General features: G+C 40.0%; 1 pseudogene; it reads left to right on the top strand.

Moving 5' to 3' along the window:
* LOC122225318 overlaps positions 1–5,634 on the top strand; it is a 28,527-nt pseudogene extending 22,893 nt beyond the window's left edge.
* The last annotated feature ends 366 nt before the right edge of the window (positions 5,635–6,000 follow it).

Below are 6,000 nucleotides of genomic sequence, written 5' to 3' on the forward strand. Positions count from 1 at the left end.
GCCACCCAGGCGCCCCAGAAATTTTATTCTTAAAAGGGCTGGCATTCTCTGAAAATTTATGGCAAAATTAAGGCTGTCATTTAGGCTCCCAAGTAACAGCTTCACAGAGATTTCTGGAAGTTCTTTGAAATGATAATCATTCTCGTATGTGCCCAAATGACTTAAGAGCAATATAGACCTGTGTCAGAATGTGCATTCTAAGGGAATAAGTCACTGGTGACTGTGTGGAGGAAACGTAGGTGAGGACTTGTTTGGGAGTTAGGGGGAGATGGCTTCTATCTCTTTCAGGTGCTGTTGCCTTAATGTACTCTGAGATTGTAGGATCCTGTTATATCGTAAAAACATACATTAGAAAATATCACAAAATGATAAACTAATATATAACATCTCTGTCCTTTATCTCTGAAAGTATCTTCTAATTCCTCTTCAAGCTATTTCTGTTTTTCAGTCAAGTGATTTTGCTTCAAGTCCAGACTAAAAATGGAAAGTTGGCCTGAGTTATTTACCTGCATATATATATATACACAGAATTTGATTCCTTTATTTTTCTCATCCTCCACCTTCAATCCATTGGCATGCCCTGTGGGCTGCTCTACGGAGGAGACTTCAGATGTGTGTGCTTCCCATTGTCCCTACTGCTTATGCCCTAGCTCAAGCTGCGCTCATCTTCTTTTATTTCTTAAGTTTATTCATTTTTGAGAGAGAAAGCATGACCAGGGAGGGGCAGAGAGAGGGGGACAGAAGATCTGAAGCAGGCTCTAAGCTGACAGCAATGAGCCCGATGCAGGGCTCAAACTCACAAACTATGACATCATGACTGAGGTGAAGTCAGACACTCAACTGACTGAGCCACCCAGGTACCCAACTGCCATCATCTTCTTACCCCTCTCCTCACTTCCAATATTGATTTCCCCCTTTCTGCTTACCACAATAGTTTGTTAGTATATTAGTCTGCTAGGACTGCTATAACAAAATATCACAGCCTGGAAAGCTTCAACAACAGAAATTTAATTCTAATTTAATACTAATTATGTAAAGGTCATATCTCCAAATACGGTCACCTTGAGGGGTAGGGCTTCAATATGAATTTGGGGTGGTGGGGAGGACACAACCTAGTCCATAGCAGTTAGATGGATCTTTAAAAAGTTAAAAATCAGATCAGGTTTCTTCCCTGTGTAAAACTCTCCAATGGTGGGGTATGTGAGTGGCTCAGTTGGTTGAGCGTCCAACTCTTGATTTCGACTTGGGTCGTGATCCCAGGTCATGGGATTGAGCCCTGTGTTGGGCTCTATGCTGAGTGTGGAGCCTGCTTAAGATTCTCTCTCTCCCTCTGCTCCTCTGCCCCCCACTCATGCGTGCTCTCTCTCTCTCAAAATAAAATAATAATAATAATAATAATAATAATAATAATAATAAACCCCTCCCAAATGGTTTCTCATTACTCTGAAGATAAAATCCAAACTCCTTACCTTGACTTTCAAAACTCTATGTAATCAGGTCCCTGTCTACCCATATTACCCAGGGCCACATCACACAACTCCAGGAGTCATAGTTCCCACACAACAGAATCATTTATGCAGAAACACTTATCTGTGCTACTTTCAGTACATCTTGATATATCATCAGGCATCCTTGCTGTTTGGTCACCTGCAGAGGCAGATGGACTCCGCTCACCCAAAGTTAGGTTCAGATGTCCAGCCACATGATGTCACCCACACATCCTCAGAAGCTAGAACAAGATTTATTACTTACCTTATATGAGATCTTTGAGGAGAGGAGGGCAGCGCCCCCCCCCCCCCGCCCCCGCCCCAAGCAGGTCTGCAGTGGCTTTCATAGACCAAGGAAATCAGATTGGCCTGGGTTTTTTTTTTTTATTGTGGATTGGGGGTAGGGCTGCGGTGGCTAGGAAAGGGGCATGCCTTGTTTGAGTCTCCTTCCAGCATTAAAGGAGGAAGTGCTGAACTTTTCTCATCAACTTGTCCAGATATGGAACCCAAAGTGAAGAAGAGGGCATGAGGCTTAACAGCAATCAAATATCAAATATCAAATATCAAAAATCCATCAGAACTATACTCTTCCAGCTTTTTGTTCCTCAAGAGGTCTTGACTCTTTTTGGCCTTTTGCTCGTGCATATAATTTTAAGGATCATCTCAAATCCCATAATAAGCCCTGTGAAGATTTTTATCAGAATTGCACTGAATCTGTATATAAGTTGGGGGAATCACTGACATCTTTAGGATATTGAGCCCTTGCATCAAAGAACAGTGTGTATCTATTTAAGTGTTCTTTAATATTTCAATAAAAATAAATGATTTTCTCTGTTCAAGGTTTTTATAATATTTAGTCATATATATGTTACATTTTTTGCTGCTTTTATAAAACTGTTTTATATGAGGGGCACCTAGGTGGCTCAGTTGGTTAAGTGTCTGACTTTGGCTCTGGTCATGATCTCGCTGTTTGTAGGTTCGAGCCCCATGTTGGGTTCTGTGCTGACAGCTCAGAGCCTAAAGCCTGCTTCAGATTCTGTCTCTCTCTCTGTCCTTCTCCTGCTCATACTGTCTCTCTCTGCCTCTCAAAAAAATGAATAAATGTTAAAAAAATTTAAAAACATTGTTTTATATGAAATTGTATTCCCAACTGATTGGGAATCAGTTGGAATCTTACTTGATTACCTTATCAAGTAAGATAATGCTCCTTATCAGGTGAAGGAAGTTCCATTGTATTCCTAGTTTGCCAAGAATTTTTATCAAGGATAGGTATGAACTTAATCAAAACTGTTTTTTAAGTTTGTTTATTTTGAGGGAGGAGTAGGGGCGGGAAGAGAGATAGGGAGAGAAAGAATCCCAAGCAGGCTCTATGCTGACAGCATAGACGCAAGGGAGCACCGATGTAAGGCTCAGCCTCAAGAACCATGAGATCATGACCTGAGCCAAGATCAAGACTTGGATGTTTAACCAACTGAGCCACGCAGGTGCCCCTCAAAACAGTTTTTTGGCTGTTAGTATGCCTTGTACTTTTTTGTCAAAAGCCAGACATAATGTACTGAGTGAAAGGAACTCTGGTAAATAGTCCTTTAGTAATGTAGTGATAAAGTACAGAAGGAGGGAAAGTGTTGGAGAGTGTTATGATTAAGTCTCTTTTAGTAAACCTGTGGCCCTGGACTGTGAACTTCACAAGTGCTTCTCAGATTTCCCTTCCCACTTTAGATGACACAAGATGGCTTGGGAAGGCTAGAGTTGTGTATTTCCCATCTTTACATGGAATGCTATAGGAGGGCTCAATTTGGATATTTCTCTTGTCTCACATAGAAGGTTAGGGCCAGGTGGAGTTGGATATTTCCCTTCCCTCAGGTCGGTTATGTTCAGATAAAATCTCCAACAGGTTAGCCTTTGTTAAAATGGTTTCTTTTGGGGGCAGGGCTTATTATGAACAACAGAATGCTCTGGTGTATTTCAAAATACACCAGAAAAATGGGATTCTTTCTCTCCCTATCTCCCTTCCCTTATCCCTGTCAGAAACAGGAGGGTTTTTTCCTTTGATATTCCCTACAAGAACCTGTAGAGTTTCCTGGAGGTTAAAAAATCACCAAGATGTGAGGGGCTTCTTCGATGACTGGATTCCTATGGAGTTTTAAATTCTCAGTTTTGTCCACATTGAGGCTCCAGCAATTTGTCAATTATAGTTTAGATTTTTAATTCAGAATGGATCATAGACCTAAATGTAAAACATGAAAGTATAAAACTTCTAGACGAAAGCATATAAGAAAATCTTTGTGACCTTGAATAAGGAAAAGAGTTCTTAGACATGACAACAAAAACATTATCCATAGGAAAATAGGATAAGTCAGACTTTATCAAAATTGAAAACTATGCCATTAAGAGGAAGAAAAGACAAGCCACGGACTGGGAGAAAATATTTGTAAATCACATATCTGACAGATAAATAGTATCCAGAATATGTATACTCTCAAAACTCAGCAATAAGAAAACAACTCAAAAAACAAGTTGGCAAAAGATTTGAATGGATATTTCATCAAAGAAAGTATACAGTTAGCAAATAAGATGTTCAGCATCCTTAGTCTTTAGGAAAATGCAAAGTTAAAAACACATTGGATATCACTACTCATTAATTAGAATGGTTTATTTTTTAGGCTGACGTGTGGGCAGTTCTTTGGTGGTTGGGTAAGTAGGGAAAGGACACCTGTGGTGGTTGGCAGCTGACTTCCAGTGGGCACAGCTCACCACAGTTATGCAGAGGTTGTCAGAGTGGAACTGCATTGAGATTGTAAATAAATTGATTGCTCAGAAAGAGCTGGAAGTAGTTTGCACACTCGATGGAAAGGAATATATTATTCCAGCTCAAATTAGCAAAGAAATGAGAGATGAGCTATGTGTCTGAGGCTGTTGAGTAAGCGTTGATCTGCAACAGGTAATCAATGTGGATCTGATTCTTGCTGAAAATAGAATTGGTGACATTGTTAAATCAGAAAAGCACGTTCAGCTCGTATTGGGATAACTGATAGATGAGAACTATTTGTATCTGTTATAGGAGGTAAATGACAAATTGCAAGAAAGTGATCAAGTCACCATATCCCAACTGTGTAAAACCTATGATCTTTTGGAAACTTTCTGACACAGGCAGTAACTCAAAGACTAGATAGACTTATTAATGGCCACATGGCTCTCTTAATAACAGAGGAGCAATATTTACTGAAGCTTTTATAGCTTGACATAAAGCACGCATCGTGGACTGTTCACTGCTATTACCCAGCCTACAGCAGTGAATTCTCTGATTTTAAAATCCGGATGTCAAGAGCAACTACTTTACTCTGTGTTTGAGGAACTTGTTAACAATGGGTGTTTATGGGGCTCTGTGGTTGGTGGAAGACAGGACAACGCAGTGTTCATTCCTGACATTCACTCCAGAACACATCAGGCAGAATGGCTATCTAGAATTTGATGCTTTGTCCAGACTTGGAATCCCAGATGCTGTGACCTACATAAAGAAAAGATAGAAGACCTACACAAGTCTTGTCTTCGAAAGCAGCTGTGTGGCCAATGATTTGCAGATCACGTGGAAGCATCAGTAGAGGAAGCCATTAGCTCTGGAACATGGTTGATATTGTACCCCTGTTTCTCAGTTCTTTATCAGTTGAGGATGCTGTGCTATTGCTTCAACAGGGTGATGAGAGCATTCTGCAAGCAGGTTTCAGCTGTAGTCTTTAGTGACACCATTGTAGTCAGTGGAAAATTTCTGAATAACTGCATAGAACTATTCAGTGAGCTGATGCACCAGGAAGCTGAAAAGGAACTGAAAAATAATCTGTTCACTTAATCACTGAAGAAGATCTGAAACAAGTCTCCATTTTAGAATGCATTAATACAAGTACAAAGGATAAAAAAAGATGAAGGAAAGAGAAAAGCAACAGAGGGGAATGGAAGTGTGAGAGGAGGTAGCAGCAATGCCAGAAAGTACACAATTTTAAAAATCAAGAAGAAAGCAAGAAAAGATGATAGTGATGATGAGTCATCTCACACTGGCAAGAAGAAACCAGAGATCACTTTTATGTTCCAACATGAGATTGAAGATTAAAAAAAAATTTTTTTTTAATCTTTATTTTTGAGAGAGAAAGAGACAGAGGGCAAGCAGGGGAGGGACAGAGAGAGAGGGAGACACAGAATCCAAAGCAGGCTCCAGGCTCTGAGCTGTCAGCACAGAGCCTGATGTGGGTCTTGAGACCACAGACCATGAGATCATGACCTGAGCTGAAGTCGGAAGCTTAACTGACGGAGCCACCCAGGCGCCCCTCTTCCTGTTCTCTTTTTTTTGGGAGTGAATTCCTTCATCTTGTCATTTTGGAAGAAGAAGAAAATTAATAAAATTAAAAATTAAAATTAAAAAAATTAAAAATAAAACAAAATCAAATAAAGGAAGCTAGATCCAAGGTGTGTTTCGGTTTGCTTATTGAAAGAAGCTTGATAAAATAGAGAAAAAAGGGAA

This window comes from Panthera leo, chromosome B4, assembly GCF_018350215.1.
Source record: "Panthera leo isolate Ple1 chromosome B4, P.leo_Ple1_pat1.1, whole genome shotgun sequence".
NCBI lineage: Eukaryota > Metazoa > Chordata > Mammalia > Carnivora > Felidae > Panthera > Panthera leo.